We start from the raw sequence: 18,595 nt of genomic DNA, 5'->3' as shown, positions 1-18,595 counted from the left end.
AAGATCGCAGCATGCTATGCTAAACAGCCGGCAAAATGCGATGTTACCGCATGGCAATAAAATTCTCTCCGGATGATGAACACTGCAACGAACAGCTGTTGTTATGGTTCATGACAGTGGTGGCATGCTGCTACCAACACTCTATTCGATGATTTACTTGGTCGGCCGACCGGTTGTTCGGGAGCTTGAAAGTTCATCCAACGTTGGCTGATGTAGAAAATCATTGCCGGCTTCGCTAACGATCGTGGCTGGCTGGCAATTCAGTCGTGGTTTTGCCGTGGTCTTCGTTGCATGTTTTATATTTTCTGTACTCGCGTTTCGCATCCTATCGAGATCGATTCCGTTGTTTTGATTGTGTTGTTTGTTTTGTGGATATCTCCCGGTCAGATTGTCCTGTGTTTTTTTTTTTTTTATTTACTGTTGTGCCTGAGTTTGCATAGACGAGGTTCACGGGTGTCAACGAATATGCATTTGGTAAATAGCCGTTCGGATTTAGCTTAAAGTGTGCTTCTGGGCTGTCATTTTCTGTGTCACGACGATCGATTCGAGAAAGTTGGTGATTAGCGGCAGCAGAATAATTGAAGAAAAAGGTGAAAAGTGCAATCTGAGAGGTGTTGTTCTCTGACGGAAACCAAGAAAAAAAAAGTGAAACTAAAACAATCGAGTGTCTCGTGTTTAGCCAAGTCAACAAAGGCGATACGCAAGGGTTCCCGTCAGTGTTGAACAAATGTTGTCTACATCGATCACATTGTAAGGAGCCTCCCTGTGCCAGAACGACCTGTTTATTCAGTTGTAGTAAAAAAGTAAGTCAACAGTTAATCGTTTTCAGTGTCACACAACGTCGGTTATATCACTGACAACAACAACAAAGGGATGGTTACTTACATTGATAAAGTAAATGTAGATATTTTGCTTCATTCTGTATTATAATTATTTTTTAGAACTGGCATTATTGAGAGAAACTTTATTTCTTCATGATTTCCACCCTTCAATTTATCACTATTCCTGTTGAAGACAATCTGTTCTGAGATGACACGATATAGAGTTTTTTTTTCATAGTAAGATTCGACTTGAATTGAAGAGGAAATGCTTAAAATATTATTTAATTGGAAAATCACCAACTATAAATATTACTTACTGCAAAATAATACTTGATTCGATTTCTTCACGATTCTCATCAGTGCACTAGCAGTTCAAATTGAACTGCCACTGCCATCTAACAGTTCAGCTTGAATAGCTAAGCAGCCGCAAAAAATACTCTGCATAAGTAACCCCCTTTTTGATAGCTCGGACATAAAGTATATAGGAAAAGTATGTATTATTAGTAATTCATTATCCATTCGGCTGAGTTTGATTTAAAACTGGGCTCGAAATGTTGTACAGTGTGCATTCTCATACATGTAATAATTGAATGTGGTTTTGTTTTGCAGCAGGCGCGATTTTCATTTATTCCATGCGTTATTTGAGACGACTAATATGTTTGTTTCATGTTTTCCTATCCTCATTCCTAGAAATTATGAAACATCTCCACTATACGATTTTTAGTATTTCAATGCATTGAAAAACATTGTAGTCAGCTCTTGGAAATCGATTTGTTGGCCCTAAAAAGAACTTAAATAAACCATCTGTGGTGTTCGACAATGTTGATTGAATTTGTTCGATTTATGGAATATCAATGAAAATAATTGTCTCTTGTTTAGGGCAAATGGCATACGAAACAAATATTCACAAAAGCTCACATACTGGTTCGATTAATTATCTTAATATTAAACGATTTATAAAAAAAAATCTTAATTATAATTGGCCTATTTCTAATTGCCAGTTCTAGTTCTTTGGAATCGACTTTGAAACAAGACATCTTTGATGTTTGACAGTTTTGATAAAATCTTACTGAAAAGTGCAAAAGGGTGTGTTTACAGATTCGGTTGGTCTTCATGTTTTGTGTTTGGAACTTTCCTATTTCATCTCCCAGATTTAATTTCGTATTCCAGGTCCAGAATCCAAGTACAGAATCAAGTTTTAGAATTCAGTTTCCGTTCCAGAGTTCAGTTCTAGAATCCAGGTCCAGCGTTATGAAACTAAGTAGGGAAGAGTCCACAGCTTCGGGCTACTCGTGTTTAATGAAAAAGTATTTATTTGAATTTTTAATTGTAAGTAAAGTGAGTAAATTCTGTAACGTTCGTCCAAATTTCATCAAAATTATTTGATTACTTCAAAATCAAAAAAAAATCTCATTTTTGCGACGACAATGTAAATTTTTAGTACAAATGTAAATATTCAGTATTTTTATTATTAAATTGACAGAATGTAGGTTTGCCACTTGAGCCAATTAGTTCTGATGCCTGATTCGTGATTCCACACACTTAAAATAAACCTGTGATTTTACATCTTATGTGCATCTACATAAATGGAGCGTCGCAGTTCATGAAAATTTACGTGGAAGAACATTTAATATTGTGTCTAAAACTCTATAACATGAAATTCATTGAAATATAAAAAGAATACTGATAGCAACAGCCGCAACTTGAACCTAGAATCATCGGATCGCAAGTACGTCTGCTAATCGACTGAGCCACAGAAGCATGCATCTGCTTGGCTGGCAAAAGGTGCATTTAAATTTGTACAGTCGCACCTACTAGCAGAACGCAAGTTACAGTCGAAACCAGTAAAATTCAAGCTCATCTAACATTAAGTGATTTCAAATAAAATTTTCCGTCATTTGACATATTAAGTCTTTTAAAATTACATCGTATGACGGATTAAGTCACTTGTAAAGTTCAATTTTTTTTGGAGTGCATGGACCAGCCCCGCCTGAATGAAATGTTAGCATCAAATGGATTCAAACATTACAGAAAGTTTTTTGATCCTTTGCAATTAACAAGTAATTGACAAGTAATAATACCAATACCCGAGTTTCCTTGGTAACTAGTTCGTAGCAACATAAGCAGTGTTGCTCGAAAAGATTTTTTTTGTCATTATCAAGAGGTCACTATATTGGTAGTAACTGGCGGTGAATCGTTAAGGGGTGAGGCCAGTGTGTTTTAAGGGTGATTTACAGGGCTATTTGCACACTACAAATTTGATTTTCTAAGAAACGGTGACGAATATAAAAAAAAACCCAACTAACAATCTCTTAGAAAATTAGTTTAGATTATTCTGTGAAAATTTCAGAATGATTCATTGACTTAAGCGGTCGGAAAGTCTTTTTTCTGAAGGAAGAATTGCATAGCTGAAAACGTCGTCTTTCAACTTATTCATTGAATATCTCGCCTTCAAAAGCATGGATCGAAAATCTATCCTAACATTGCACAGTGGTTCAAAAGCGCAATTTCACGCTCTTAATTGATAACTGATAGGAACGTGGCTTTTAAGGTACAGTATCTTCAGCAAAGTTGCTCAAAATGATAGACGCCATCTTTTGGCTAATTTTATTTATTTGATTAATCCCCCTAAAAGTGAGATAAAAATATTATTTTAGTTCAGAGCCAACATAGGGGCTAAGTTACTTCGACAAAGTTGTTCAGAAAGTTATTTCAAACAAATTTGCTGAAGATACTATTCCCGTAACTTGAGCGTAATTCATGATATAATGTATTTTCTGAAAAGGGTGTAATGAATATGTATTGAAATTTGATCTGATATGAAGTGAACCTTATCATTGCAAATGCCAAGGACAAGGATATTAGAAAAGAACATATCTCGCCTGCAGACGATCGCAGACGTGTAATTCAACGAAAGAAAGCTCTTTTGAAATAGTTTAATGTGTAAGTAGTCTCATCTGCACCTTTCTGCGCCTTTGGATGATAGACAAATTGAAAATTTGTAAAAAAAACTTGAAAAATGGTTCTATTTCATTAAACTGAAATGATAGCAACATAGTATGTTTGAGAAAGTTTTGTAGTTTTTAATGATGAAAAACTTTGTATAATATGAAAAACTCATATAAATTGAAAATATATGTGTTTTCTTACAAAAACTGGTTCTAGAACACCCTTTTCAGAAAATACATTATATCATGAATTACGCTCAAGTTACGGGTATAGTATCTTCAGCATATTTGTTTGAAATAACTTTCTGAATAACTTTGTCGAAGTAACTTAGCCCCTATGTTGGCTCTGAACTAAAATAATATTTCTATCTCACCTTTAGGGGGATTAATCGAATAAATAAAATTAGATAAAAGATGGCGTCTATCATTTTGAGCAACTTTGCTGAAGATACTGTACCTCAAAAACCACGTTCCTATCAGTTATCAATTAAGAGCGTGAAATTGCGCTTTAGAACCACTGTGCATTGTATAGAAAGTTTAATTTAGATGCGATGCTGTCGACAATATGCATATGTTGTCGCGATAAAAATGAAAGTAATGTTATTTTTGTGAAGGTAAGTCGATTTCTATGCACACGCCGTGTTTTCTGCTCCAGTTTCCTGGTAACGTAACGAACCATGAGAGAGAAACAAAATCGGCTCAGAAAGGCTGCCAAACAAGCGGTGATGTAGTCAAACTTGTAACCGAAAATATCCAAACTTTCTTGGCCACCTGGCCCATGGAGAGTCATTTTGCACATATGTGAGAGAGCATGGAGAGAAATATAATATGCAGAGCGAGCTTATACGCGACCTACTGTCCTCAGCCCTTAAGGTCTGAGGACAGAGGGTTACGTGTTGAGTTTTAAATCGACCACGTGGCTCGCTCAATTCCCTTTGCGCATCGTATTTCTCTTGTACTCTCTCGTAAATGAGCAAACTGTACCGGGTTGCCAGCATACATTTTATTATTTTGATGAGAAGTTTTATCACATTAATCTATCGTATGGGTTGGACATTACATGGATTCCAATGAACAGTGAAAAAATAATCAACTTTCACAAAGATTGAATGTCTGTGTGTTTGGCAGCCTTGTCGAGCCAATTTTATTTCTCTCTCCTTTTTCAGAATGCTATCAGGAAACCAAAGCGAAAAAAAATGGCGGATGCATTGAAACTGACTTTGTTTCATAGAAAAATACAAGACTTTATTTTTATCGCGATAACATATATGTTTTATGTACTAATCGCATCTAAACTAAATTATCTAGACTTTGTCACGGTAGATTTGTGGTACAAGCCTTCAAAGCCGAGATATTCGATGAACAAGTAGAGGTATGCATTTTCGAGCGTTCCATTTTTCTGCAGTTCTTCAGTCAGAAAAAAATACAACACGACCGCTAAACTCAGTGAATCATTCTGAAAATTTCACAGAATATTCTCAACTAAATTTCGAAGACATTGTCAGGTGGGGTTTTCTATATACTGCACCGTTTCCAAGAAAATTTAATTTGAAACGGGAAAATAGCATAAAAGCTACCACTTTACGGTACTGTCCTCAGCCCTTAACGGACGGTTTTAATACCGATTATTCTTCGGTCGTGTCGTTAGTATCCCTATTCAAAAAAAGTGCGGTTGCTCTTTACTGCTTGGGTTCCGAAATTTTAGTAGTATAGTTTGTAGTACATCGGAATAGGAAAATATACAGGGAAAAATTGAAGATTGCATTCCTGGTTTTAAGAGCTCGGGGTCTCGGGGATACGAATCAAATCAATCGTTTCCATTTTTCCACTACTACACTCAGAAAACTTTCTTCTACGTATAAAAAAAGTCGTTTTTGGTCATTTGTTGGTTGTAAATGTTCATTTCACGTCAATTTTCAACGTTTGACAAACGACCAAAAAGTCATCTCTATACAAAAAAACCCTTCTTAATCCACCTAGTGGTGTGATAATGCCTTTCTCTTCTTTCATAACAGTCTCATGAAAATATGTTTCATACTTTTATTAAATAATTTTGGACACTAATTTTGACAACAATTGATTCAGATTGGTTCGAGTAGTTCACAAAAGCATGCTTCAGTGTTTTGTGGAATTTTCATATATCTTGAAAAATCACCATAGGGGGGAGTACATGAAATTTTCGAAATCGAAAAAAAAATGTTGGTTTCAAAAGGCTTAGAATTGCATGAAACGTCGAGATTTAGTGTCATCTCGAAAAAATTTTTTTTGAAAAAATCGACTTTTTGGGACTTAGAAAAAATATGAAAAGTTGATTTTTTCAAAAAATTTTTTTTTTGAGATGACACTAAATTTCGATGTTTTATGCAGTTTTAAGAGTTTTGGCATCAAAAAAATTTTCGAGTTTGGAAATTTCATGTACTCCCCCCTATGGTGCTTTTTCAAGATCGAAAATTGTTAAACCTTTACCACCGGGTAGCACCCCTTAAGCATGTCCGATTTAGGTCAAATTTTGCATGAAGGCTTTTTTCGAGGTGTTTAAACTTTTGAGCACTAGAACTTAACGAAAATAGAGGTGATTCCAAAATTTTGGCACCCTTATATATATAAGAGCGGTAAAAATCAACGTGTTTTGTCGGTTACGTCACTTATGCCATCATATATCTGGAACCAAAAGTCACAACCATTTGATCTTCGAACTTGATCAATGGCCCGATAGTAGCTTTCAAACGAGCCCAAGTTTGTTAAAATCGGATCAACCATCTCTGAGAAAATTTAGCGCGTTCAAATACAACGCTTTTTGTCGGTTACGTCACTTATACAATCATATCTCCGGAACCAAAAGTCACAGCCATTTGATCTTCGAACTTGATCAATGGCCCGACAGTAGCTTTCAAACGAGTTCAAGTTTGTTAAAATCGGTTCAGCCATCTCTGAGAAAATTGAGCGCGTTCAAATATCTTCGAAAAGTGCACACACATACACACACACACAGACATTTTCCGATCTCGTCGAACTGAGTCGAATGGTATATAACACTATGGGTCTCCGAGGCTCCGTTCGAAAGTCGGTTTTTCCAGCAATTCTAATACCTTTCTATAGAAAAAGGCAAAACGTGATACCTTTTGATTATACCAAATGTAATTAAGGAACCTTGTTTGGGAGCATACGACTTTTCATATGAATCTGAGTTTGTAGAAAACGGTTGAGTCATCTCCGACAAAATTGAGTGAAATTATTGGTCACACACGTAATTGCTGATCTCGACGAACTGATTTGAATGGTATATGGGTGTTATGTTCTTCCAGCATTTATTGTTGTAAGTAGTTTAAATCAATATAATTATGGAATTGCTTTCAACTCGAAAATTCTGCCATCATCTGGTTTACATATGTCATATTCGAACAATTATGTTGCCAAAAACGAACCGTGCTAAAATCGGTCCGAGTCTAAATTTCATGAAAAAGTATGCTGTACATAATCTTTTTGGTACTTAAAAATAATTGTATAAAAAATCGTTTTCCACGTTGCTCCCAAACATTTCTTTTGTCATTCAGCGCTCAAAACTCTTACTACTGGAATATTGGGAAAAGACGCTTACACAATAATATCGATGTCTCCGTTAAAAATGGACGGATTTTGACAATCTATGGCTTGTTGGATAGGTATTACCATGCGGAATCAAAGTCTGGAAACATATTCCGTTTTCAAGTGTGACAGATACTGTAAAAAAAACATAAAACTTCGTATAACTCAAAAAGTAAACATCCGATCTCAAAACCATTAAATAGTGTTCAGGGTGACGGGGAGACCTTTCATTTGCGACTAGTTTGATCAAAATCGGTCCAGTCATCTCTAAGATCTCGACCTCTTTGTGGATAACACACACGGACATTTTTTCAGTTCGTCGAGTTGAATCGTTTGGTATATATATATTTTTACTAGTCGGTTTTTCAAGTGATTGCATAACCTATCTATTTGAGAAAGGCAAAAAGGTAAAAAACAAAGCAAAAATGGTTGTACCAGTTTCCAGTTTTGTTTCGTTATGATTACATGGCTACTTTGATGGAAAACTGATTTGACAACAGCTCGTCAATTGAAATAGTCGGAAAATGCTAGCAGGGTTGTGCTTGACTGAAAATTATATCATGTTGTTTAGGGAAAATTGTGATTTATTGTGACGTTTCTGAATGTGAAAAAAAAACACGGAAGAAAAACATGTTATTTTGCTTAAAATATGACATCAGAATTAAAACTCGTTTTAACTCATAGTGTGAGCATAGTATTAGGCTCGTTTGAAAGCTACTACTGAGTTTTAAATCATGTTCGAAGGTCAAATGGCTTTTATTTCCGTTTCCGAAGATATACCGATATAAGTGACGAAACCGACCGAACGAATTTATTTTCTCTCCGCACAATTTTCTCGCAGATGCCTGAATCGATTTTTACAAGCTTGAACTCGTTTGACTACTATTAGTATGTGAATTAAGTTTAAAGATCATTTGGCTGTCACTTCCGGTTTTTTTTTCTATCTACACTTTTAGTTTTTCAGACAGTAACCAATGATCAAGCTCAAATGGACTGGAGTTGGCATCACTGGAAAAAATTCTTCACAAAATCTTCTGGTGATATTTTTGGAAATATAAGTAAAATGAGAAAGGCATCATTACACCACTAGGTGGATTGAAACAGGTTTTGTTTAACTGTTCACTTTGGATCAGACACTGTTGTAAGCCATTCCTTGAAACAACTTTGATCCCTTAGCCCTCGTACGCGTGGCTTACAGGTAATATTCCAGAATGTAATACATCGATTAGCATTATTCAATAGGTCAGTAAATCTTATATTGAAATCTGACATCAGTACAGTGTAGCTGAATGTATGCTAACATTGTTGTAGTAGACAGGGAACATTCAGTGTTCCGTTGTATGAACCGTAAACGTAAACGGTTTATCTAATTCATTTTGCAACGCATTGCAACTTTTCAGTGACAGTCCAACTAGTTCTTTCGTGCAAACTTCACGGTCCGTTACAGATGCTTTAGTGGACACGCACGGTTACTCTTTCGCTTAGGAGTTCGGTGTTTATACAGCAGCAGCAGCAACAAATCCGTGTCGGCAAATGTTGACGGCTTTGATTTAATGTACCCGACGAAGAAAAGCTACACCACAGCAGAAATTGATCAATCAAAAATATATCCTTTGAAACCTTTGAGCTTCATACATGTTTCTTAGAACACCGATTTGACTCGACCGGAATCATAACCCATAATCATAAATCTCTCACTATTGTTATATGGAGCTGTGAATGCTTCCAGGGTATATGATTTCAATTGTCTGTACACGGAACGACCGAAATTAGTTCTGCGCCTAATTCGTATTACTGTTTTTGAATTAGTTGATTTTAACAACAGAATTGCCAAAATAACTAAAAAATTAGTTAAAATTGAGAATTTACTTGCGGAAAAAAACTCTAATTTTTGGAGAATGTGTTTAGTTGGCGAACATCCTGGACATAAACCAGGTTTATGTTTACAGAGTGCTTAAAGTTTTCAGTGAGAGAGTCGATTTCGCGAAGTCAAATGAAGAAAACAGCGACTTAGAAGAAAAATTTTCGAAAAGAAGTTGATGTTTTGTTTATGTCTTTTTCATCAATACAACATCATATTTATACCTACCAATAAAGAAAAGACAACCGCGACTGAATTTTTTTTCGATAGTAGTGTGCCATCTAGTGGCTAGTAGTCATTACGGTGTTAACGTTTTTTCGGTGACAGAGCGCCATATAGCTGCAAATTGCAGAAACCAATTCAACTATTTATGTTGGTTGAAAACAACGTTTTATTTTTCTAATTCAACTAAAAAATTAGTTGAATGGAAATGAAGTGTGCCTTAGCTAAGAAATGACAGCACGTTTAATTGGTGAATTCAACTAAAAAAATAGCCATTTCAACAAATATTTTATTATTATTAAAGGAATTAGAATTAAAAAATCTAAATTAGCAAAAGTAAGATTTTTTTAGTTGTCTCAAAAAATAACTAACTAAAATCAGAAAATCAACTAATTTTTTCGTCAAAATGCTGATTTCGGTCTTTCCGTGTATCAGTGCACTTTATAAAACCGATATAAAAAAATACCCCTCACACTTCAAGGCCCATTGCCGTAGAACAGTATTATAATTTATTCAAAAATATAGATTATCTGTCGACCGGGTTGAGTTATTATTTATAATTGCCAGCTTTTGAATGTTTTTTTCTTTTCTAAAACCGTAGGCCTCCGGTCTGTATCTAACACCAAACACCGATACTAGGAAGTCACCGCTGAAAGGTGCAACTGCTTTCGTTGCTGTGATGAAAGCATTCATTGACTTGCCTGCATCGTATTCCCTTACCGACAAACGAATGCATCGGAGCGTGTCGAACTACAAATACAAACAGTTCGAGCCTGTTCGAGACTGTCGAGTTGTCCGTCACTAGTCTACACCTCCAAAGTTGCAGTATTCAGCCGTACGTAGGTAACTGCTGCTATCTCCGTTGATGCATTTTAGTTCCGATACCGGTAGTAGTAATATCACATGGCACACGAGGAAAATCGATATCCAGTAGGGTGACTCAGTTAATCGGAAACGAGTAAGTTTTGAACGGATTTGGTTGATAGATTTCAACAAATCGTCATCAGGATGAATCGGTCTAATGTGTGACGGAACCATCCCGGAAGGAACCGGCAGACCACATTTGAAACTGAGAAAGCAAAATATGGATACACACACAAACCTCTGGAGGGTTTTGTTGCATTGGTTTACATTTCACCTCGCACACTAGGTCATCGGCATTATTTTATTTTTTTATCGGAGACAAGTGAAGTAGAGTAAGAGGCGGGGTGATGGATCAGGTGATGCAGAGTGGATAGTTCCACACAAGTCGTAGCTGTCGTAGGTTTGATCCTCGAGAGTTGGAAATTTTTTTAGTCGAAACAGAAGGTCAAGTTCCGCATCGGAATGTAGTACCTGAACTTTGCTTTACGTGCAGTAAATTAACTCGACACATGCTTTGCGATACCACATGCCAAGAGTTGATTTGTGTGTCTATTGAAAGATTGTAAGAGTATATCGTTATACTATTTGAATATTAATGTTTTCTAAGAGTATAAATTTAAATATATCGAGCATTCTATTGACGTCTATTGTTGCCATGGAAACGAACAAATATGATTCTTTCAGTGGTTAGTCTAGTTGTAAGTTATCCGTATCTGATCAAAAATCTAGCTACTTTGTATACATTGTTTGCCAAAATTTATCTAGACTTTTTTTTTTGAAAAGAGCCAAATTTCTCGCAAATAGTTCAAAAAAAAGACTGTCCCAGAAAGTATGAACGCAACCAAAAACCGCTGTCATTTCGTAATGGTTTGTTTGTTTCGAAATGCGTGGACTATCAGCAAAACAACGTCGAAAAATTGTCACTGTCACTGAGAAAGATAGCAAAAATGGAAGGAGTAAGTGAAAAAGCAGTGCGATATGCAATCAGGAAGTTCGGTGAGGATAACACCTTTGAGGATAAACCGAAAACGGGTCGAAAAAAAGTTCCTACTAACCCTCCGTTGGATAAACGTATAATGAAGGCGTTCGGGCAAAAGAAGGAGGTCTCAGTTCGAGATGTGGCCAAAAAAGTGGGCCCTTCGAAGTCAAATGTTCTTCGTGCTAAAGAACGTTTGAATCTTCGAACTTTTAAGAAGCAGAAACAACCAAAACGTAATCCGAAACAAGACACGGAAAGACCGAAATTAGCATTTTGGCGAAAAAATTAGTTGATTTTCTGATTTTAGTTAGTTATTTTTTGAGACAACTAAAAAAATCTTACTTTTGCTAATTTAGATTTTTTAATTCTAATTCTCTTAATAATAATAAAATATTTGTTGAAATGGCTATTTTTTTAGTTGAATTCACCAATTAAACGTGCTGTCATTTCTTAGCTAAGGCACGCTTCATATCCATTCAACTAATTTTTTAGTTGAATTAGAGAAATAAAACGTTGTTTTCAACCAACATAAATGGTTGAATTGGTTTCTGCAATTAGCAGCTATATGGCGCTCGTTAACACCGTAATGACTACTAGCCACTAGATGGCACACTACTACCGAAAAAAATTTCAGTCGCGGTTCTCTTTTCTATATTTGCAGGTATAAATACGATGTTGTATTGGAGAAAAAGACATAAGCGAAATATAAACTTCTTTTTGAAAATTTTACTTCTAAATTGTTGTTTTCTTCATTTGACTTCGCGAAATCGACTCTCTCACTGAAAACTTTGAGCACTCGGAAAACAAAAACCGAATACAAGTAGTACACCGGAAGGCGTAGCCCGGAATGAGAAGATACAAAAAAACATCATTTGACGTGTACAATTAGAGTGCAACATTCGAAACTCACTTCATTGTTTCGCGTAAAAACATTATTACCCACAATCGCTTCAACTGCGCACAAATTCTGAATAAATACACTTTCCACTAACAGTTTACGTCATTTTTACATATCGGTTTAGAAATTTATATAGGGATATATCGTAACACATGCGAAAAACATCTAAACAATTTGCGAGCAGTTTCAACAAGACTGTCCCTTTTAGCTTTTGAATGGATTGTTTTGCTTTGACACTGCTGTCCTTCAGTAATGACGGTGATAGATAAATAGAATCAAAGTTTCTGATTTTAATAACGAAATTAGTTGTCAATGAGAATTTCGTGTTGGATTGAAATATTACTGGTTTGTGTCCAGAATATTCGCCAACTAAACACATTCTCTAAAAATAAGAGTTTTTTTCAGCACAGTAAATTCTAAATTTTAACTAATTTTATAGTTATTTTGGAAATTTTGTTGTTAAAATCAACTAATTCAAAAACAGTAATACGAATTAGGCGCAGAGCTAATTTCGGGCGTTCCGTGGAAGCATCGATCAGGCCGAAAGCTGCACAATACGATTCTTGCTGGAAATTTGAACTGCATAATCATGGACGACGAAACCTACGTGAAACTCGATTACAAATCCTTGTCGGGACCACAATATTATACGGTGCGAGAAGGCAAGTGTTAAACCAGTCCGAGACATCGATTGAAGCAGAAAAATTTATTAAGAAAGCTATGGTCTTGCAAGCAATTTGTATCTGCGGTAAGATTTCGAAACACTTCATCACCAATACTTCAATGAACAGCGAAATATACATCAAGGAATGTTTACAAAAACGACTTCTACCCATGATTCGAAGCCACAAGGATCCTGTTGTCTTCTGGCTAGATCTTGCTTCTTGCCACTACTCGAAATCAACGGTAGAATGGTATACTGCTAAAAATGTTACTTTCGTTCCAAAAGACATGAATCTACCAAATTGCCCACAACTTCAACAAATTGAAGAATTTTGGGCATTAAAGAAGGCACATCTTGGGAAACATGTCTCGGCAGCCGAAAACATTCAATAGTTCGAAAAAGATAGGAAAAAAGTGTCAAAACTTGTCGCCAAGAACTAAGTCTGTATGGAATTTAATGAGGAACGTTCGCAAAAATTGGCGCCAGCTAGTCTACAATGGCTAAGTAGCAAATGTTGAGAATAATATTCTGTTGTTGTAGTCTAGTATTATCAGAATATCGATTAAAATTTGAATATCTAACACTTGTGAATTATTTACAGCGAAATAAAAGTGCGTCCATATTTTCTGGGACAGTCTTTAGTGGAATGAAAACTAAACTGTCTTAAAGAAAGAAATTATATGTTGCTTTGTATTCCACTATGAAAAAACCTATTTCGTTATGATACTAACGTAATAGTGAAGGACCAGATACTGCCCTCTTAGAAAAAAGGCGGGTGGTAATGTCAGAGACATAACTGGATGTCGTGTATACGAAAACAACTGACATGTTCGTTAACACTTCCGAAAATTAATTAGTTGATCAATTGTATGGAATTGTATGTAGAATTTGAAACGATGCACCTAAACTAAAGTACAGATTAGTTACATTTAACATTCTGAAACACGAATATTATGAAATAACCAGTACAGTTCTTTATAATAAAATAATGTTGGCTCTGAAAAGAACCTTTTATGAAAGCGTTTGTGATGGAGAGTGATGAGTTGAATTCGAATTCCGATGGATGCCGCTGATTTCCGTCATCTAATTCCAGGCTGAACTGTTGTACGTGGGTGCGATACTGATATGGTTGGTGTAGGTGTAGCGTTTACAACCGATTATAATCTTCCAATAAAGGAAACATTAATTCGCTGGGTTGATCAATGATACAATAGGCCTAATTTATTGAACGAAACTATCAATATGCTATAGGGATTCGTTTCTAGCATTCAGAAGGGTCAAATTGCATAATTCTCTACGACATTAAACTCTGGAACATTTTTCGCAAAAGCAAAGAAGGCTTCACTTGATCTCGATTATTGTGAATTTCACAAGGCGAAAAGTGCACAAATCTGTTCTAGATTTGCACTAAACTGGGGATATTTACCTTCGATTTGAGAACAACAAATCCTAAAAGTTCTTTAGAAAACTTTTGAGCCATTAGAACGGCTCATTTTTGTGTAATGCTCTCCACCGTTGTTTTTTCATCAATGCAAATGACTAGCAGCTGTGACGTAATCGCTTTGGCGGAAGCGAAACTAACTTTGCAAACGACACAAAATACATCTGCTCGCAGTGGCGATAGAATCCAAACTGATACAATTTTGGTTAGGAGCTTTCTTTTACGTGATTTCGTTTGTAGCTTTTTCACTAAAGAGCGGTCCTAACGGCTATAAAAATAGCCGCATACACAATTTTAATGTCGATTATTTCATTTCGGATTTGCATTTCATTGAAAGAAAAAATATCAATATGCTGTAGGGTTTAGTTTCTAGCATTCAGAAGGATCAAATTGAGGAACTCACTACGATATTCACCACTTTTCGGAACATTTTTCTCGAACGACTGTACAACTGTACAACAACAGCAACAGATATTTTGTTCTCTTCCTCGGAATGCGTTCTGATTGGCTGGTGTTGACATGGGTCAAATAAAACAGGTATTTCAATAGTGTACTATTGAAATACTTCAATGCTGTTGCTATACACGTTTAAGTTGAAAAATGTCGATTCTATTGGTAGTTAGATTATACAAATCCTCTCACAGATCACTGAGCTATGAGCTTTAAAAATACGAGAGAAGCAAACGCGCCTTATGAATTATCCTCTTTGATACTCATTTATACCAAACATTTCAGAAAAGTTTAATTTGAATTATTTGAGATTATGTCACACAACTGATAATTTTATCAAAAAATTGTGATCATATTTCATATATTCCTTCATCATCATTGAAGAACAGCGAAATATACATCAAGGAATGTTAACAAAAACGACTTTTACCCATGATTCGAAGCCACAAGGATCCTGTTGTCTTTTGGCCAGATCTTACTTCTTGCCACTACTCGAAATCAACGGTAGAATGGTATACTGCCAAAAATGTCACTTTCGTCCCGAGAGACATGAATCCACCAAATTGCCCACAAATTCGACCAATTGAATAATTTTGGGCATTAACGAAGGCACATCTTAGGAAACATGTCTTGGCAGCCGAAACCATTCAACAGTTCGATGGCTACAATGGCTAAGTAGCAAATGTTGAGAATAATATTCTGTTGTTGTAGTCTAATATTATCAGTATATCGAATAAAATTTGAATATCTAACACTTGTAAATTATTTACAGCGAAATAAAAGTGCGTCCATACTTTCTGGGACAGTCTTTATGTGCAGCTAGCATAAGTTTGAAGGCAAACAAAATTTTTTTTCCCTTTCTGAGTTACTAAGTTAAATGGTTTATTCGGCAAAACAGTTTCCCCTAGCTGGACTGAGTGGGGGATCGAAGCTTCGTCATAGTGGACCGTGTTTTTTGTCGCAAGTTTTCATTTCTGCTATTTCATTCTTCTGTCTTGCTCAAGGCAGTTTGCTCGTTGAGCATGGATGCAAATTGTTTCAAATATCTAAAATCATTCTATCCAGTAAATCGAAAATCGCTCTATCCAACAGGTCGATTGTGTAAATTGTGTAAATATTCGCGTCATTGTTTATTACATCCGAAAAGGTCAAGCTAAGGTGGAAACGAATATCGGAGACAGTTCTTTGGGATCAATTTTATCAATTCATTTGAACAGTCAATCGTTTCTGAAGTGTCATTCATCTACGTCTGGTCACGTTCAAACACGTTGACCTTATTCGGCTGGGGATACAATCAATGCAAGTAATTGATGATTCAAATTGCATTGCTCTTTAAATTGAAAGCAAATACATCTGTAGACTGTTGATTTTTGCTATCAGTGTTAACCACTGTATCTGCATTCCTCGAAAACAGAACGGGCGTTATCATGTTTCATGCAGTGAAATGTTATGCAAAGGAAGTTCTACGAAATCAGTACCAGATGCGTCTATCGCTAAATGTGACCCGTATTTAGTTTGTGCTGCAGCTGAATCTACTGAACAATTATTTGCATACCAAACAAACGGATCTCGTTACTCGGGGACCGCTTTGCTTATGCCGTTAATTTTGTCTGGTTGCATGAACGAATGATTAGATTAGCACTAACGGACGAGGCCTTCGGAATTCAGCAAACGCACAGAATATAACATCTAGAATAGTGGCTTGTGGAATCAGTGCCTACTGCCACCAAATCACAGTATAAACTCTGTAGCATCGATACTACTGTGGTAGATAAACAAATCGATTGTTAGAACAGGGTAGGCTGGGAAAACAAGTAGCGGACGTTTGGCGCATAATTGACGATTCCCATGCCTCACCGAACGAACACCGTTCGCACAAACAGAAGAGGAACAGTAAATTTGATTTACGGATGACCTCAACGCTGAATCCAGGAAGATGTGCTGAAGGGATCCGCCGACGAGAAACGGTACACTGCTGTCCGGTTGTTTTTCAAGATTAGCATAAATACGGCTTTTGTTTGAGTGCTAATAACTGAATAACTGATGCAAACTGAGTTGCTTTTTGGTGGTTTCATCCTCATCGCATATTGAATTCTTCATGAATAAAAGCAACATCTCAGTTTAATTCCTAATTTTCAAAGTAAAACCTAAAACCTAAAAACAACGATAATAGTTTATATTCTTGCCAAACATCCGATGAATCATAAAAAATAGAAGCCATACCCGTTTGTCAAAACAAACATTTTCATGTATCAACAGACAGAGCCGGCCGTAGAAACTCGGTCTAATCACAGCTTCACGGAGAGCAAAATCGCTGAGTCATTCGGATGTTGAGATTTTCGGCATACGAGTTTTTCTTTATGTGTGATGCCATTAACAGCTGATGAGTGCCAAATAAAACCGTTTGATCACGGCAGAAGGGTTTGAATGCGATGTAAAAAAGAATAATACTCAAATTGTTTGGCGTTCAAGTGATGAACATGCAGCTAAGTTCAGTTCCACTTCAGTGTAGCAGTTTTTTTTTGCGAAAAAAATTCACATCATGTAGCCACTTGACGTAGGACGCGAATCCGGTGAGGAAGTTGTCGGAGTGAAGCTAAATGAAACTCAAACTTCAGCTGTGCATTCTCTGCAGGCGGTGTCTCGTTGGATGGCATCGAAGCGGAACGAAACAAAGGTTTTCGAAAAGAATTTACACCTTTGCAACCACCATCCAATCAGCTACGGTTGGAAGATTTCGCATCACGAGAGGACAATTTATTTCTGGTGGATGATGTTGTTTGTATACATTTTTCAGGATGTTTTGTTTTAGGTTTATTAATGAAATGAATAATTAGGCTATAAATATATTTCATAGCGGAAAGAAGCCTTTAATATCAGCACAATTTAAACAAAGAATTGAACAAAATCAGAACAGCAGGTGACTTGATTCTAGGTGCCTGAAGCAGTTGTTTTTTATCCATTCTTGTGCATCTCGGAACTGGTTCTGCTGACATTCTGGTATTAAACGCATCGGTATACCAGACAGTGATCTCTAGTAGATAATGAAGCAGGAAATAAATGTTCGATTTTTATCCTCAACACATTATCCCAAGGGGCTCTGGTCCCGCCCGAAATCGGACACCTTCATAGAATGCTTTCAACATGCAATTTACACATTCATTTTTAATGTGGAACACATTTTTGTTTTCTATATAGGAGTGCAAATTAGAAACTCAAGAAAAATACACGTACAAATGTGGTCAGGTTTTGAACAATTACAGCTCAGTCAATTTTGTATCAATAATTAATATTATGTCACCATTTGATATGAAATATTTCTACGTATTGATTTGAATGTTCATAGCCATGTATTCTTAATTGTATATCATTGAAATGTTGATTAATAGCTGTGTCCTATTTTGTCTGCTAAAAATCTCCGGCATACCGGATTTCCCTGCCATAGACGACGGTTTTGAAGGGGTAAGCGATATATCGAAGGAAAAGCATCGCTCTGATTGGTCAATCGATGCAAAAGCGAAGCTGTTGGAAGCACGCAAATCTATAAATAGAAGCGAAATTATAGCTAACGTTACAGTCCTACGTGTAGCATGCTAGAGGTAGGTTGTTGCTAGACAGCAAGACAAAAAGTGCCATAAAACGATTTGAAGCTTTAATTGGTATGCTTTGATCTTGTGTCGTGCAAGATCGGATGAAATTCCATGTTATGTCGTTCCGTTTGAGAAGTTGATAACTACCCCAGGATAAATTTTGAGTGCATATAATTAGTTTCTAATTTATATAAGATGAACCCGATTGATAATGAGAAAAAGTTTATTGTTTCAACGAAATCGCAGAATGGTAGTAATGGTAGGGAAACGCT

General features: G+C 36.2%; 1 protein-coding gene across 1 annotated transcript in view; it reads left to right on the top strand.

Annotated features, from left to right (window-relative positions):
* Positions 1 to 276: 276 nt before the first annotated feature.
* LOC131431649 (ATP-binding cassette sub-family G member 1-like) overlaps positions 277 to 18,595 on the top strand; it is a 123,097-nt gene continuing 104,778 nt past the window's right edge. The window contains exon 1 of the mRNA XM_058597487.1: positions 277 to 803. The gene's annotated coding sequence lies outside the window, so the exon portion shown is untranslated. The remainder of the gene's footprint in view (positions 804 to 18,595) is intronic.

This window comes from Malaya genurostris, chromosome 2, assembly GCF_030247185.1.
Source record: "Malaya genurostris strain Urasoe2022 chromosome 2, Malgen_1.1, whole genome shotgun sequence".
NCBI lineage: Eukaryota > Metazoa > Arthropoda > Insecta > Diptera > Culicidae > Malaya > Malaya genurostris.
The sequence above is the reverse complement of the archived record's forward strand: the minus strand, read 5'-3'. Positions and strand labels throughout refer to the sequence as shown.